This window comes from Helianthus annuus, chromosome 5, assembly GCF_002127325.2.
Source record: "Helianthus annuus cultivar XRQ/B chromosome 5, HanXRQr2.0-SUNRISE, whole genome shotgun sequence".
NCBI classification, from domain to species: Eukaryota; Viridiplantae; Streptophyta; class Magnoliopsida; order Asterales; family Asteraceae; genus Helianthus; species Helianthus annuus.
In genome coordinates this window covers 14,067,757-14,086,451 of record NC_035437.2, presented here as the reverse complement: position 1 = coordinate 14,086,451, position 18,695 = coordinate 14,067,757, and the positions used below count along the sequence as shown (strand labels likewise).

General features: G+C 36.3%; 1 long non-coding RNA gene across 1 annotated transcript; it reads right to left on the bottom strand.

Moving 5' to 3' along the window:
- Positions 1-4,689: 4,689 nt before the first annotated feature.
- On the bottom strand, positions 4,690-7,791 carry LOC110940006. The gene is made up of 4 exons (XR_002592719.2): positions 7,325-7,791; positions 6,617-6,686; positions 6,050-6,105; positions 4,690-4,908 (listed from the first exon to the last, which is right to left on the bottom strand). It is a non-coding gene; the product is annotated as an uncharacterized LOC110940006 (long non-coding RNA).
- Between the last annotated feature and the right edge of the window lie 10,904 nt (positions 7,792-18,695).

The window sequence follows — 18,695 nt, the reverse complement described above, 5'->3', positions numbered from 1 at the left end:
GAGTGCTAAGGTCGTGGTCACTCTTCGAGTGATGCCAAGGATATCCGGGACATGGTCATTAAACTCCCAAAGGCGTTAAACAAACAAAACAACATTTTTAAACGGGTTAATTTGACAACACTTAACCACCGACCGGTTAAGGTCAATTCCCCGACCAAGCGGTATTTTATATACCGTACCCCAAGCCCATATAGGGAAAATAAGTTAAACGTATTTACCTGAGCAAAGTATAACCAAATATAACGAGTGCACGTAGCTTTTACTGGGCCCCTAGATCTAGAAATTAAGGTTTTAATAACCTATTAGAATCCTAACGGGTCTTAAGCTTAGACCGGTTAGTAGGGCTGTTCATTTTTATCCAAAACCCCAAACCCGACCCGAATTCAAAGCCACCCGAACCCGAATTAGCGAATACCCGAAAAACCCGAACCCGAGAAACCCGAACCCAACCAACCCGAACTTTAAATGGTTCGGTTATCGGGTCATTTTTTCCAGGCCAAAACCCGAACAACCCGACCCGAAAAACCCGAAACACGAAACCCGAAAAAAAACCCGAACATTTATTGTTTTTCTTCTTATAAAAATGTTTAGATTTTGAGTCTTTAATAGATGGAAAACTAAGTTTTGAGTTTTTTAAATATTATAATAGCATATTGTCAATTAATCTTTGAACTTTGATTATATTTATAAAGTAACAATATGAATTTTGATAATACTTTATAAAAAAAAACATTTATTTTCATTTTACATCTAAACCCGAAAACCGAATAACCCGACCCGAACTAACCCGAACCCGAATAACCCAAACCCGACTAACCCGAACTTTAAATGGGTTGGTTATCGGGTCAATTTTTCCCAGAGAAAAACCCGAACAACCCGACCCGAAAAACCCGAAACCCGAAGAAAAAACCCGATGAACACCCCTACCGGTTAGTTAAAAAGGAAGATTACGGTTTTAAACGCACAATAAGGCGAAGACCGTTCTAGAATGTGGTTTTGACCCAACAAGCTTGCACACTTGTTTAATATGGGTAATACCATCACATTCTGGATTTTGAGACTGAAAAGATATGGTTTGACCCGTTTCGGCTAAAATGGCCAAACTAGTCACGTAAGCCGATCCGAACGCGTATAAAGCGTAACGAGTAACCATAAGAGTCAAATACAAGTTTCTGAAGTCAATATGCTTAAAATATGTTGTGATATCAGAATGATACCTTCCATTATGCCCCAAATGATTTTAAACCAAAACTATGCCTCATAAGGGCGTTTTGGTCATTTTATAAGGTGTAAAAAGGTTAAAAAAAAATAATAACTTGAGTTACAGGTCTGAATAATTTAGTAAATATACTTAATTTACTAAGTTATAACAGTAGGGTATCAAATCTATGTGAAATTTATTATCTTTAACTTTACTATGCACCGTAGGGGCATTTTGGTAATTTCACATGTGCCTAAAAGGTCAGTTCTGGAATTCTGAGTTCAAAACATTTGCCTACTGATTAAAATATGCAAATTCGCTAATTACATCAGTAGGTTCAATCCCTTAAGCTTAATAAGGTTCTAGTGCACACTTATGCGTTAAAAATGCCTAAAAAGGCGATTTGGAGCCATTTCCGGGTTTTCTGTAAAAAGCTGATATTTTTAATATTCCAGAAGGCTCAAAATAATTTATTTATCATAACAAATCAGTAGAAATTGGTTTGAGGTCAAAAGGTTTTGTAAAACTCATTTTATGGCTAAAAAGGGTAAAACCGACATAAACCGAATAAATCTTAGAACCCTAAGTTATGCTCAGCCTAAAAATAAATAAAAATCTCCAAAATTCCCAAAATATTATTTTATAACAGTGGGTAAAAAGTTTGGTATAAAAATTTGGGTTTTGATAGGCTATATGTAATTTATGCCATTTAATTAGTAAAGAAGCTCTTAATTACGCTATTAAGCATAACTCTTAATCTAGACCTCAAACTGACTACAAATTTTGGGTGCAAGTTTATAAATCAGTAGCTAAGGTGCCTACCCTTTTACATTTTCAAAAATCACGTTTTAAGGTCAAATGGGCATAATGGTCAACATATAAGCGATTAACGGAAACATGCATGTGAATAGGATATCTAATGAACCAAGTTGTATAATCTCAGAGAGTTATACTAACATGTAAATAGGTTCAAAAGAAGCTCTAAGGCAATCCTAATCTTGGCTTAAACGGGTCAGAACTGAAAGTCAAAGCAGAAGTCAAACTTTGCGACTTTCGGTTCCAAACCGAGCCTAAACTGAAAATTGTCGAGTTGAACATGTTGGAACATGTTCTTACATTAATTACCAAGTTATTTTAATGATCAAACAGGTTGCATGTACCCTACATTGCTAATTATGCATTAATTCGCAAATAAGTATTCTGTTGACTTTTTATAATAAGCTTTGACTCGACAATTAGCATAGTTAGAGTGGGAATCTGGAAATACCCTTTTAAGGGTTTGTTACCCACATAATTACCTACTTAAAGGTACTTTTAATTCGTGATTTGACAGAGCACAATTTAATTAATCACGAAGTCAAACCTTAATTACGACGGTTTGACTTTTAGCTAATTAACTAAGCTAAAACGAATTAAGGGAAGTTAAGGACACTTACAAGAGTCCTAAGAAGGATTAGAAGCTTAAGGAAATCTTGGTTGATGTCCAGAGAAGCTCCAAGAGTGCCTTGAGTGCAATGTGAATAAGTAAGTCCAAATGGTCACCACTCAAGTCCCTTTTATAGTGAACCAAGAGGCTCAAGATCATGCCAAGGTAGTCTAGGATAGTTACAAGATCATCCCAGATGTCCCTAGAGGGCTAAATACTGCCTAGCAAGGCCATTGTTTCGAAAACCACCTTTCTAAGTCGGTGTAACAGGCTGAACAGGCAGCTGTCCAAATCCTGCTGCCAGCGACAGGCTTACGGACCGTAAGTGTAAACTCTTGCGGTCCGTATGCAGCCTTTGCGGATCGTATGCTCAGATTGTTGCGGTCCGTAACCGACCTTTGCTGAACATGCCCAGGTACCCTCCTTACGGACCGTAAGCCTAGGGCCTTGCGGTCCGTAACCGATGGTCAGAGGACAAAAATTTGTAAACTTTCCAAGTCTTGACCATGCAATCAACAAACCTGAATCCAAGCCATCTTTTTCAGTTGTGGGACCATCTGTTCAGCCATTGCATGCTTGCATGGTTCTTACATGTCCCCTTTTTAAATTGGATTCTTGTGGGACTTGCAAATTGACGGAAGTTACAAGGAAAGCTTGAATTCTCATCAACTCCCATTTCTCACTAGATTAGGATTTAAAATCAGAAATTATTGTAGTAGCACTTATTAATAATCCAACTTCCTTACAAAGGATGGAGTTTTATTTATTTAGAATTAGCCGGTAAAATATACAAGATGTTTATCAAATAGTTTATGGATCTTGGGATTTATAAATTCGGGTCGCTCAGAGGTGTTTTAATAACATGTCGCCCTTGGGTCGTTCAGAGGTGTTTTAATAACATGACGCCCTCTTAAAATCCTACCACGCATCTTTGTATTTGACCCGGTTTCTGACACATTTGTCCCACATGACACGTGTCTTTATTTCGTTGGACAGGAATTTTCAAGGTGTTACATGTTTGATAACGGATATTTTGATTGTATCTCAAACATTATATGAGAAAAATTTATGTGTAAATCATTTAAAGCAATAAACCAATAAAATGATAAAAACTTTGAAAAAAAACAATATTGAAAAACAAAAACAAAACCACTATTCATCGCCTCTTTTTTTTATGTTACCATATTTTTTAAAACGGATATTGTGTCGTTATCGTACCAAACCCAATCGAAATCGATTGAACATCTATATCTATACCAACATTTATTTTATTGTTTCTGCGAACTAATACGATATCGCTACCATATCATACCGAACAACATGGTACCGGTATACATTAATTTTTATGATTCATGTGGTACTTTGATTATATATTAAAAGTTGAAAATATATATATATATATATTTAAATCAATTGAAGTAATAAACCAACAAAATTATAAAACTTAGAAAAGAACAATATTAAAATAAAAAAAACAATATTAAAAAATGAAAAACACTATTCATCGCCTCTTTCTTTTCACACACACACACATATATATATATATATAGAAAAAGTATTTCATATATTACGGCTTAACGTACTTCACGTACAACAATGTGCGTGATTTGTTTTATAACATGCGTGATTAATGTTTTAAATATGCGTGATTATTGTGTTTCAACATGCGTGATTTTGGATTTTTGAATAATAACGTGCGTGATTTTAAAATGAACGTGCGTAATTACCTGTCGTACGTGATGTACGTTAAGCCGTAATGTACGTTAACCTTCCTCTTTATATATATAGGTACGGGATTAGGAGAAAACGCCCTACAGTGTGAGAACGGATCCTGGCCCAACATGTCGCACGCGATATAATGAAGGGCGGAGAGGCTTTTGTGTCCTTTTATATTCTTTTTTTTTCAATGTGTCCACAACACCGCTTCATGTTTTTGGCGTGTAAGATTTTTTTGGCGTTTAATTAGATTCAATAACTACCTAGTGTTTTATTGTTTTTTTGGATCACGTGCATAGTAAATATTTTGGCGTTTATGTGTAACGCCCGTCTGGTTTTATTAATATTTTAATAAAAGATACAAATTTTTATGCTAAAATGTGTCTTTACAAAACTTGTTATACCAACATTCCCAAATGATTACAACATTTCAAAAACAATTTATAAGTGTTTACATAATTCACTTATATCAACACAAATCAAGATTTGACGCGGAAGCTTCATTTAACATGTGTTCGGTTCTTGCTCGCCGCTTGATCTTCATCCGGATTAGGTCCATCTTCACCTACGGTCAAAACCATGTAAATAATTAGTTTTGACACTTTAATAATCGAGTATAAACAAGTTCCGTGCTTAACGTAACAAAACAAGAAATTATTTTTGTTTTGTTTTCAGCCCCTTCACCCGGCCGTGTCAAAAAGTCACCCGGCCGTGTCAGCTTAACATATATTTTTCACAGCCCAGCCACCCGGCCGTGTCAAAAAGTCACCCGCCCGTGTCAACTCTGCACGTTTATTTTTCATTAGTTCTTACCGAAACGGACATAACTCTCTCGTTTTTAATCCGTTTTACACGATTCTTTTTCCTACGCGTCTGTAATTTAATCCTCCATCATATGGAGTTAAAATCCGACATCCGGATTAACAAAAATTTAATACTTTTAAATCTTTGGCTTATTACCCTTTTTACCAAATTTTGACCCGTTCGTGATTTTATCAAACAAACATACCTATTTGATCTTTAAACCCATGAACTTCATAATTTCAATATCTCCTATTATATTAGGCTCAAAATCACGGGTTTGTATACCTTCTTTAACCCGTTTTGACTTAGAAGCTTATTTTGACCCGTTAAGGGTATTTAAGCACTTTTACCGCATAATTCATACCCATTCACTTCTAGCATTGTACTTCCATATTATTTATCAATTTATCTTCCACCACAACTATATGTGTGGAGGATTTAATGTGGAGATCTATTTATTCCGAGTTTTACCCCTCGGATTATCATTTTACGGCAAAGACTCATATAGAGTCATTTGACCCAAAGATTCACATATTTCAGTTTTTATACTTAATACAAGTATCTATTTGGTTACAAAACTCATTTCTAAGCAACCTTTAGGGATCGTTTGCTTAATTTCACTTATAAGGGCATTTTGGTCACTTTTACCCCTCCTATTACGACGAAGGACCTTTAAAGCCATATTCGACCAAAATCCCACTTTTAAAACTATAATCTTGTTTAGAAACCATTATATTTCTAAAATACCATAATCATGACCCAATTTATTCGGTTTACCTTAATGATAACCGAATATCTATATTTTATCCTTGTGTAACACTTATAGAACCTCAAGTTCTACATGACGAGTTGAATCATTATACAAACCTGGCTCGGATCAATATATTGACCTGTTTCGATACCTTGCCTTAGTAGCCGCTAAGTAATAGCGATGTCAACATTCAATCGATATTTATTCCTGTAATCATACAACTTGACAAACCATTAGTCGATATTGTCAAAGGGTGATATTTTCACCTTTTGACCCGTTTGGTCTAAATGACCGTTTACTTTTGCGAGATGGATTTATCATCATCTCGTCTACATGACTTGTACCGGTTTACACCGTACGGTCAATTTTCCTTATAAATCTATTTCTTGATCATTTTGACCCCTTTATATCTTACGCCATAAAGTGTCCTTCAAAACTAACGGTTATCGTCAACTAGTGACCACCTTACCGTTTAACCCTTATTAATTGTATTGATTTACCTTACAAGGTAATCATTCAGAACTCGTTATTTATTAGTCATTGCATGACTAAATGATCTTATTAGCTCTTTTTAATCATTCAACATGGTTTATCATTAATGTCTTTTGTTCCGAACCGCACATGACGGGTCAAAACATCATAAGTCAAATATGACTTTTGATTATTCATAATCTATAAAACCAATAGTTGTTAATAAAAGGTGTAAGCTTTAACTTACCTAGTATCCGGATTATGCTCTTTTCCGCGTATACGATCCATTTGACCCGCTTCTTTCCCCAAGCCTCCATCTAGCTTGTCAAGAGTCAAATTAGCATCATAATTCGTAAGATGGTTAGATTAGTCATCATTCTATTCGACTTCATCATAGGTTAGTTCGACTTTCTAAAGTCAACTACCTTTAATCATATAATATGCACGATTAAGGCAAATCAACATTATGATTAGAACCCGTTTTATCCCATATCTCATGTGATTAGTCAAGCTTGCCAATTACGCGTTTCACTTGAATTTCACCACTTTACTTCTCATTTAGGCATTTTAACAAACACCTAATGGGCATTCTTTTATAGAATTTAACAATCAAACTTATGGCTACCTATCTTGCCAATTTCAACATCTTTTACTAGAAGATCATCAAATTCATGGTTAAATGTCAAGATTAACTTCATAAAGTTTAAATAACACTAGTTTGACAATCATGGTTCTAGTGTTCATCATGTTTCTACAAAACCCATTTAAACACCCATAATGGATGATCATGAACTTTATAATTTCAACACTAATTCAACTAGTTATTGACTAGGGTTTACTCCTAGACATGATTTCATCCTAAATTCGTCCAAACTTTAATCATGCAAGCCAAATTTTCGATTTCATATGTTCACCAAGAATTCAAGATGGAACTAAATAATGAAATTTGGCATACCTTATGATCCCTTCATCGAGGTGATCATGAATTCGTGCTTGGATTTCGATTTAGGTTGGATTTGCCCCTTCAATTTGTTGATTTTATGCTTGTTAGGGTTTGAGCTTGAGAGCCCTTCTTGGCTCCTGTGTTTTGTACGACCAGAACACACACAAAGGTGTGTGTTTTGGTGTTTTTAGTTTTAATTAATAAAAACTCATTTTCTCATCTTAACCATTTTAGTCCCTCTACTTTACCCAGGTTTATAAAGGTTACTACATCAAGTTCCCTCTTTATTTTAAAACACTAGACTAACTAGGTTGATATTCCTAGTTATTTAGTGGGTTCCGGGAGTTATAACCTGTTTTATTTTAAGTCCCGTTAACTCGGACTTCTTATAAACTTACTCCCTTAAAAGCTTTTATTCACGTTGTATTTAATATTAGGATTATTCCTTTAAATCCTAATATTTTCGGGTTAAATTTTACCACTAACGGTATTTCACTCGTCTTTCAGTATTAACGGAGTTTGATTACTAATCCCATTTTCGGGGTGTTACATTACGGCGTCCCCAAATTCATTAAAATCAATTAGTAATTATAACTTCTTTTCGTCCATGGCGTTCCCAAATTCATTAGGCGTTTTTGTAGATTTCAACAGTTCATATATGTTATAAAGGTAAATTTCTTGGCATTCATGGTGTTTTTAAATTCAATAGTAATTTAAAAGAGTACAACTATGACGAAATTAAACAAAAACTAATAGTCTTCTATGGATGGTATTACATCAGAGATGTAACCATCGCTTTTTTCATCACTCTCATCAGACTCATTATCATCATCTTGTGCATTGGCGTATAACGCCATAATCTCGTCTCGTCTTTGTTGCATCATATACATAAATATCATCACAACGCTGGATTTTGCATCGTTCGAAGGTGCTAAATCACAGAGCTGCTCAAGAAGATGTAGTCTATCTATGTTCAGCACTTCGTCCATTGTCAATGAATAATCCACCCCGTGTTGATAGCTCACGTTCACCGTTCTTGATTGTTCATCCAAACTCTAACTGGTAACTTTTGGTAGATCGGTATCGTCGTCACCATCATCGTCATCATCTGCTGGAAATTTTCTCTTTAATCTTCTTATTACCGTTCGAGTCCTTTCATAATCGTAGGCCACTTGAATTCCAAGGGCTAGAATATCCATCTAAACGGCTTCATCCATACTAAGTATGGCCTTGATTGTCTTGACTTTCACCCTTCTCCTGTCAGAGAACTTTAGGACGAAACGTCTCTCTGACCTCTCAAACCTCCATGCAATAACCTGAGCCATTTTTTTTAAGTTGTATGGCTTTTTAGACAATGTGTGACGTTTTTAGTGAATGTGTGGAGTGTCAAGCTTTGTTTAGCTGTTGTACTTATATAATGAGCTGTTTTTGGCGCCAAGTAGATATATGTTTTTAGCGGTAAAAAACATCAGTAATTTTTTTTATGTGTATTTTGTGTATCAATTGTCGTGCCATGTAGGATGCAGACCTATAATTTGACAGGTAATTTTGGTGTTTTGAAAAGATAAAAAAATTCAATTTAGATGGTGTGGCTTTTAATATAATAAATGTTAGTAATAAAGTTTTATGTCGTTTCAGTTACTGTTTTGTTCAGGTTCATCTGTTAAGGATGTAACACTTCCCATCTTTTCAGGGTTTGGCGTTTTGTTTTTAATCGCGTTTAGATAAAGATGGCACGTTGTTTTATACATTGTTTTTATGGCGTTTAGTTAATAATGTTTTTGGCGCGTAATTTAGGAGGGAATTTATTCTAATAAATGTTAATAATTGACTTTCAGTTACTGTTTGTTTCTTCTACCTGTAAGTCTGCACCGCGTTTTATCGTTAAGCTTTGGCGTTTTGTATTAAGGGTTAACTTTGTACAATAGTAACCAAGTTTCAAGAGTGTTCTAATTAGGTCACTCATAATTTTTTTTGTTCCAATTAGGTCATACAAGTTTCAATTAATGTTTCAATCCTAGATATTTTACCTAAATAGAAGGTCATCCATCGTACATGTCATTTATTTAGGTTTTTTATTTAAAAAAATTGTTGACATGGCACATAAATGCCAAATGGGTTAGAAAAAAATGCGAAATAGATTTAATTTTTTTTTTAAATTGTAGAAAAGTTAAAAAAATGTGAAAAAAATTAAAAAATGTGATTTTTTTTCAAGATCTCTAAAAAGTTATCAAAATTTTTATAAAATCGTGAAAAATAGTTAGATGTCAGTAAATTTTTAATGAAAGAAAGTACTAATTACTACTACACCAAAAGCATTTAAATTAGAGTCATAAAAGAATATAAACAACTAACCATAAATAAATGTCATGTAGGACTATGACCTGATATTCAGGTAAAATATATAGCATTAGAACACCAAAATAAAGTAGAATGATCTAATTAGAACAATAAATTTTATTAGTGACCTAATTGGAACACTCCTAAAACTTCATTACTATTCTGTGGCATATTCCCTTGTATTAATGGATTTATTCGTTTTGAATGGCATGTTCTCATTTAATTTGGCGTTTTGAATTTGAGTAGTAAAAGACATTATTACCCTTAATAAAGCGCGCCCACGTAATAAAATTGATGTTATTTACGAAAACGTCACCGCGCCAATCTAGTCCATAGATTGTTTTGATTGGACGATCCATAAGCGTTCTCACTGTTCTCACACTATTCACCGTTTTCCCTAAATCCTGAACCCATATATATATATATATATATATATATATATATATATATATATATATATATATATATAATGTAAGTATCTATAGAAAACCCACTTTAATTTAGAAAACCCGGGAAACTCAAAGCTCCCGATGTTTTTTTTTTCTGAAAAAATTTACACATGTTATATACATGTTTTTAAGGGTTTTGGGCAAAAAAAATCAAAAAAGCGCCGAGTAGATATTTAAAAAAAAAATAAACAAGTTTTGGTGTAACACATGTTACAAATATGTCAGATGAATGTAACATGTGTTACACCAAAACTTGTTTATTTTTTTAAAAAATATCTACTCGGCGCTTTTTTGATTTTTTTTGCCCAAAAGCCTTAAAAACATGTATATAACATGTGTAAATTTTTTCAAAAAAAAAAACCATCGGGAGCTTTGAGTTTCCCGGGTTTTCTAAATTAAAGTGGGTTTTCTATACATCCTTCCCCTATATATATATATATATATATATATATATATATGTGTGTGTGTGTGTGTGTGTGTGTGTGTAAATCAATTGAAGTAATAAACCAACAAAATTATAAAACTTAGAAAAGAACAATATTAAAAAAATAAAAAAAAACAATACTAAAAAGATGAAAAACACTATTCATCGCCTCTTTCTTTTCATATGTATAGTTTTTTACGTCGCACGTTGCGGCGAAACCGAATAATGATAATGTAACACGTACATGTTTTGAATATAAAACATGTTGTTTAGAAATCCAACCCATTAGACTGGTTTCGTTTATCATCATACTGTTTTATGATAAAAAAAAATAAATTCTTTATTTTGAGTACAACTTTGTTTTTAACAAAACCTACAACGGAATGTCGAGGGAAAAAATCAAGCACAACTACATACTTAAGTTTTTATAAAAAAAGTTATAAACGTAATTTATTAAACAAGTATCAAATTAATTGATAAATTAATATATATGTTCTAAAGAGAAAAAAGAATTATTAAAAAAATTGGTAAAGGAAATATGTGGTTTAAAAAAAAAAGAAAAAAAGAAAAATAACTTCTTAAAGGTAAATATAATAATAAACTGTTATATATTCAAAATAATAATAAAATAATAATAAGCTATATATTATTATAAAAATAAAATTACTATTCATTGCCTTCGTTAAAATATAATATATATATATATATATATATATATATATAATAAGATACCAACATTTATTTTATTGTTTTTACGAACTAATATGGTATCGCTACCATGTCATACCGAACAACATGGTACCGGTATACATTAATTTTTATGATTCATGTAGTACTTTGATTGTATCTTAAAAGTTGAAAAAAATATATATTTAAATCAATCTCTATCTATTAATAGAGAAACTGAATGAACAGTATCGTGTAGACATGTTTAAAGCCTATTGGTTGGTAAGGGCGGTCGTCACACCACCCTTTCAAAACCTACGTGAAGGGGTAAGGTCCCAAAAATCCCACAAAAGGATATGGGACCATACCACCAAACCGACCTTTCAACCTTTCTAACCTTGCGCAGCCGCGCATTAGTCTTGCAGAAGGAAGAAAGAAACTAACAAACAATAGTCGCGCGCCCAAAGGGAAAACCGAACCCTTGTGCCGCCTTCCATTTAAAAGGGTCAAAACCCCGAGACCGAAATGTCCACCCAAAATATCCAGACTTGGATATTATTTTACCCAGACTGAGATTTGTTCAGCTGTGTACACACTAAGAGGTGTCACACCAGATTACAGCAGTAATCTTCTAGAAGAAATACAATCGTGCACCACCCAGACGGTTATAACCGTCTGGACACGTGTCATCATCACAAACATTCCTGAAATCACCACGATAGCATGTAATTGGAGAATGATCTCCACTCAAACCACTTTCCACGTGGCAATTCCCCAACCGTAGATCAAGTCGTGATCCGTGTGCACTCACGTCGGATCAAAGCAACTTAACGAAGAGTAAAAAGACTTAACGGAAGGAAAGATAACCGCTACGGTGTTAGCATCTTCCGTTATCTTTTCAATAACAGATTTTCCCTCCCAAACTCTCGGTTATAAATAGGAGAATACTTCAGGTAAAAATTCAGATCCAATCTCACTACTCAATTACCTTTATCTTCTCCACACAAATACTTATTCTCACACCGGAGTCGGGTCAAGGAGAGAACCCTCTTCTCCCCTTGGCGAGGCTAACGGTGCTCTGTTTTGCAGAATAGCCGAAGAATAAGTTCGATCACCACTGAACCAATTGAGAGAGAACTAACCTTTTATGCGGATTCAAACCCCCTGGTCCAACTGATTCCGATCTGTTGAACCAGTGTTTCTTCACTACGCAAATAGGTTTCTCTCTCATAGAGCGGTCTTTCTGCCAGCCAACCCCTGGACAACGGCAACTCTCAGTTGTGGTTTTAAGTCCCGTTAAAGACGACGTATTGGTGGAGTCCAACTCCTACATCTGCGGTGCAACATGAACAGACTAGACTAAGTTGAAGTAGTAAACCAACAAAATTATAAAACTTAGAAAAGAACAATATTAAAAAAAATAAAAAAAACAATATAAAAAAATGAAAAACACTATTCATCGCCTCTTTCTTTTGATATGTATAATAATGTAATATCCCAAATAACGGATTTGGTAACTATACCAAATTAACTGGGGCACAGCACGTAAAATACCGTTAATGGTAAAAGTTAACCCGTAAACATTAGGATTTAATTAAATAAACCTAATGTTATATAAAAGCAAGTGAATGTTTTTCTTTAGAAAATTAAAGTTTATAAAAGGACCAGATTATCGGTACATAATCTAAGTCGGGTTGTAACATCCTCGAACTTAGTAAATAGAATATCATGTTCATTGATAATTAACGGGAAGTAGGCGACTAGGAATATTAACCTAGTTAAAAACATGTTGTGTGTTACTAAATTGGGTAAACTATGGTCTTTTATAATAAAAACCAAGCTGGAGGGATTAAAGTTGATAAAATGGAAAGATGTGTTTTAAAAGTGAGAAATTAGAAACATAACACACATATGTGTGTGTATGTCGAACCAGAGAGAAATAGGAGGGCAAACCCTTGTTCTTGCTCATCAACACAAAATCATGCAAATTAAAATGAAAATCAAAGTGGATTTGATGTATGTTTGAAGATTTAGCACATACTACGTCCCTATATAAGGTATGTTGAAATTTGTTCATTGGTGGAGTTCTCTAGTTAAGAGAAATTCCTAAAGAGATGATTTAGAAATTTAGTCATGGCATTTATGTGTTTTGAAGATAGTAGAAGTGTTCTTTTTCTATCATAGTTATTGATTATGTGAAATATTTAGTACATGATATACATGGATGATTGTTCGAGTAGTTAATCAAATGAGTTTTGATGATTTGACGAAATTGATGATGTTTCGATTTTCATAGTAAGCATAGTTGCTTGTATGGACAAAATACTTGAATAATTTAGTGGGTTTATTAGGTGTCCATAAAGTGGGGTTTGACATGAAAGATTAACTTATGACTAATTGGTAGAAAGGATGAATTAGCATGTGATAATTGGAAGTTTATGCTGACTTGATATTCATAAGCATATAAACTTGTTGAATTGAAATAAATGTGGTGATTTTGGTTAAGAAATTTAGCTAATTAGATGGCCTAAAGATGATGCCCACCAAGTAGATGATAAAATGCCTAAATGAGTTTCATGAACTTGTTAGTGCATTTATATATGTTAAATGCCAGTTTGACTTTTAAAAGTCAAACTAACCTATAATAGATTAGAATGAAAAAAATGGTATAAAAATCCATAAGGTGACGGTCATGGTATATGATGACTAATCTAACCATCTCGTGGATATTGTATTATAATTTGACTCTTGACAAGCTAGGTGGGAGCTTGGAAATGAATGGGTCAAGTGTCACAACCCAAAAATGTAGCAGTGGAAATACAAACGTGGCAGTGACGGAGGTTGGTATCCATAAATATCTTAGTGTTCAACACAATATTTATTTTGGACATTTAGCTTAATTAAAACATAAAGTTTCAAGTTCAAATACAAACCACAACCACAATATAGTTGTTTGATCCTTATGGATCTTAGTTCACACGATCACAATATATGGGACCATACCACCAAACCGACCTTTCAACCTTTCTAACCTTGCGCAGCTGCGCATTAGTCTTGCAGAAGGAAGAAAGAAACTAACAAACAATAGTCGCGCGCCCAAAGGGAAAACCGAACCCTTGCGCCGCCTTCCATTTAAAAGGGTCAAAACCCTGAGACCGAAATGTCCACCCAAAATATCCAGACTTGGATATTATTTTACCCAGACTGAGATTTGTTCAGCTGTGTACACACTAAGAGGTGTCACACCAGATTACAGCAGTAATCTTCTAGAAGAAATACAATCGTGCACCACCCAGACGGTTATAACCGTCTGGACACGTGTCATCATCACAAACATTCCTGAAATCACCACGATAGCATGTAATTGGAGAATGATCTCCACTCAAACCACTTTCCACGTGGCAATTCCCCAACCGTAGATCAAGTCGTGATCCGTGTGCACTCACGTCGGATCAAAGCAACTTAACGAAGAGTAAAAAGACTTAACGGAAGGAAAGATAACCGCTACGGTGTTAGCATCTTCCGTTATCTTTTCAATAACAGATTTTCCCTCCCAAACTCTCGGTTATAAATAGGAGAATACTTCAGGTAAAAATTCAGATCCAATCTCACTACTCAATTACCTTTATCTTCTCCACACAAATACTTATTCTCACACCGGAGTCGGGTCAAGGAGAGAACCCTCTTCTCCCCTTGGCGAGGCTAACGGTGCTCTGTTTTGCAGAATAGCCGGAGAAGAAGTTCGATCACCACTGAACTAATTGAGAGAGAACTAACCTTTTATGCGGATTCAAATCCCCTGGTCCAACTGATTCCGATCTGTTGAACCAGTGTTTCTTCATTGGCGCCCACCGTTTTCTCAGTTTTTCTAGTTCCTATCTCGTTTCGGTTCAGTTCATCTCATTTTTCTGTTTTTACATATGGCAGAAAATTTATCTTCTCACCGGCGATCCGGTCCTCGACCAAATGTCGGAAACAATCTACCAGTCGAAGGGATGGTGGAAGAGGCCTCAGACGATAATGAGGTTCAATCTAATGGAGCAAATAACCCTGTTACTCCAGGGATATTTCCCATAAATCCCGCCCAATCAATTCTACCACCGGGGGAAACTCCGATATCATGGTATGTCCGGTCACAGGGAGCATTAAATGCAATGTATACACAATTGTGTGCTCAAACTGCTCCCGTAACACAATCGCGAAGGCCGGGATCTAGAGCTCATGCTTCTCAACGAGAAGAATCGACGAATGATGGAACAAACAGCTATCAGAGACAACACCATGAGTCACAGCCTCATCAAAGGCAATCAGTTCATGATAGGTTGGGCTCCCCTTGGGATGCCCACACCGATGAATCTAACCAAACGTATCGTTTGAGCGCAAACACGAGCGTATTCAACAGGCTGCACCCAAACTCTAACAAATCCAGGCCTCGAGCATTGTACAACCCTGAGGCAGAGCATAATTACGACTTAGTTTACCGCCCTGCAGAAGCAGCGGAAAACTCGAAGTTTATACTGGAAATAGCTCTGGCTCCGTTAGAAAGGGCGAAATTACCATCTAACGTCGGCAAATTCAATGGGTTAACTGATCCCGACGATCACTTGAGGGTCTTCACCAGCGCAGGATTGGTCGGCGGTTGGACTCTTCCGCTTTGGTGTCATTTGTTTGTTCAAACATTAACGGGGCCGGCGCGAATTTGGTTTGATAATCTACCAACGGGGCAAATCGAGTCATGGAAAGACCTGCGCCAAAAATTCTTAACACACTTCAGTCAGCAAAGGCGCTCCATGCGGGATACATCTGATGTCATGAACATATGTCGTCGAGATGATGAGAATTTAGAAGATTTTATAACCAGGTATAATAAGGAAGTATTGGAGATCGGTGGTGTCCACGAACAGCTAATCCGCGCTCAGTTTAAGTATGCGGTTAGATGTGATGATATGGTCAAAGTGCTGTCCGGAACAGAAGGCCTCCCCAAGAGTTGGGAAAAGATAATGGCGGCGGCCAAGGTTTACGCACAAACAGAGAAAAACCTTACTACAAACAGACCACCACTACCACACAGCAGGCCCACAGATTTTAGTGCAACGGGCGAACGAAGATTCAAGAAATCATGGCGCGAGTCATCTGGAAGCCGCTCCTCTGAAGATGCTCGCGCAACAATTAACAAACTCTCTGCTCAGAGAGATAACAAGCATGAAAACAGGGAGAGGCAGTGGACCCCACTGACAAAGACTCCGGCGGAAGTCCTGAGTACCGAGGATTATCAGTTCAAACCACCAATCCCGATGAAGAGTAAACATGGTCAGGACCTAGCGCAATATTGCGAATATCATAAGGATACAGGACACACCACAAACAATTGCATTTCCTTGCGCACCGAGATAGAAAAAGCCCTAAAAAATGAGGAGTTTACACATCTACTCCAGAATATGCGCAAGGAGATTAAGCAAATCACCCGCGGAGAAGAAACCTCCAACAAACGGGCTAAGACTTAAGAGATGCTGCAGAATTCCCCGCAGAGAAACGTCAAAAATGGCAGAACTAAGTTAAGTTCCATTTAATTATTAAGACTTTGTAATGCCTCTGCGCGATTATCCATGAATAAAAATTACAAAGTTTCTATCATTTGTATTTACAAAATGCATGCAATTTCTTTTTAGTAAGCACGAAAACATTATGGTAGTATAGAATAACGTTCCATTTGCGGTCAGTGATTACTTCACAAATGACCATAAACTCCATGCGAGCTTCATACCAACATTCATTCGCCTTACTTAAGTAAAAAGCAATTGTATTCATGCAAAAAATTGTAAAGGCATTCAAACGAATAGAAACGTATTACTTTCAGCGTACAAATACGCCTTGACAAGATTCAAACACGGCAGTGTTTCGAGTCTTTACACGAACAGCGCAACAAAGCAAGGATATACATCCCACAAACAGGAAAAAGGGAAAAACACAAATTGTTCAGAAACAAATTTCACCCTACTCTAAATTTTCTCCCTCATCAGGGAAGATTTCTTTAAGCCGCGCTACCGGATCGTCCGATTGCAGCGCTACATCTATCAACTCCATAACTGGGAGTTGTAAGTTATTAAACTCCGCCTTCATAGAAGCAAGCGCGGCCGCAGTATTTACACCAAAAGTAGCAGACTTGCTATCATCCCAAGTAACCTTCAGTGCACTCGTTACATGATGGGAGCATTCTGCATAACCTTGCGCATAACCATCCCGCCGCGCAGCAACCACTAAAACCGCAACAGTTTTATCTAGCTCCTTAGAGTTTAAGACAGATTCAGCAACCTATGAAACCAAATCAATAGTGGTTAACACAAAAGAAAAGAAAGAAAGCAAAAGCAAGCGCATATATAAGGGAGGGATCTTACACAAGCAATCCCACGATCCTTCAACCAGGTCATATCGTTCTTTAAAGGCTCAAGCTCGCTTTCCGCGGAAGCCCGCGCCGTCTCTGAATTTTCCAGTTTCTCTTCAGTCTCAGTCAAGCGGCGAGAGGATTCAGCATGTTCGGAACGCGCAAGCTCCAGGTCCTTTTTCAGTCGTTCCTGGTCAGAAACCAAAGCAGTAAGTTCTTCTAGTTCTTTATCTCTAATGGCAAGAGTGCTTAAAGCTTGTACCTCCCGTTGCTCACTTCGTTCCCTATGGGAACGCGCTTCTGCCAGCACAGCCTCCAAGTCGGCTTTCTCTTTCTTCAATCTTTCAACCTCCGCATCTTGATTCTTCAGCTTTTCGACATCAGCTTTGAGGTTATTAATGATAGTATGGAGATTTGCTTTCTCCGCATTATCCTTTTCACAAATTTTCTTCCAATTCTTACGTTCTTCAGAAAGGAGAGCAGCTTCAGCTTCGGCCTTTCTCTTCCAACCAGTAACAGACCATTCCTCAGTCTTGCGCTCAGCCTCAAATTTGGGTTGATCATCTTTTAATTTAGCCATCAATTGAGCTAAACATTTCTCATCATTGGAGAATTTTTTCTGAGCCGCCGCAAAATATTTTTGCTCCTTATGCATATTATACCACTCTCGAACAATACGATGGGTGGTAGAAACATGAGCGGCGGTCTCAGCAACATAAGACTGATAGGCCTGATCGCAAGATCGGCTTTCTTGGAACTTGACCTCCCCAGGCGGAAGTATCCCCTGCAGCCAATCTTGGCACACATGCCAGTCCGCAAAATTATCCCCTTTCTTCAAATTCCAAACAGGGGCGTGAAGGTCAGCAGCATCCTTCTCCGAATAGCTCCGATAGTAATAATCTCCCAAAGTTTCTTCTGGACGGATGGGAGATTGTTTACTAACATCGGCAGACGAGTCTTGCTCTTCAACAGTCATTCTCTCAACATGCTCCGGCATAGTACTTGAAGGCGAAGGAGTAGGAACTTTTTCAGTTGCCCCTTCCCTTTGGTCTTGAGTAACCACCTCGGGAGTCGAAGGATTATCCGTATTATTCAGGCCAGCATCAGCAAACCTCTCGGTTT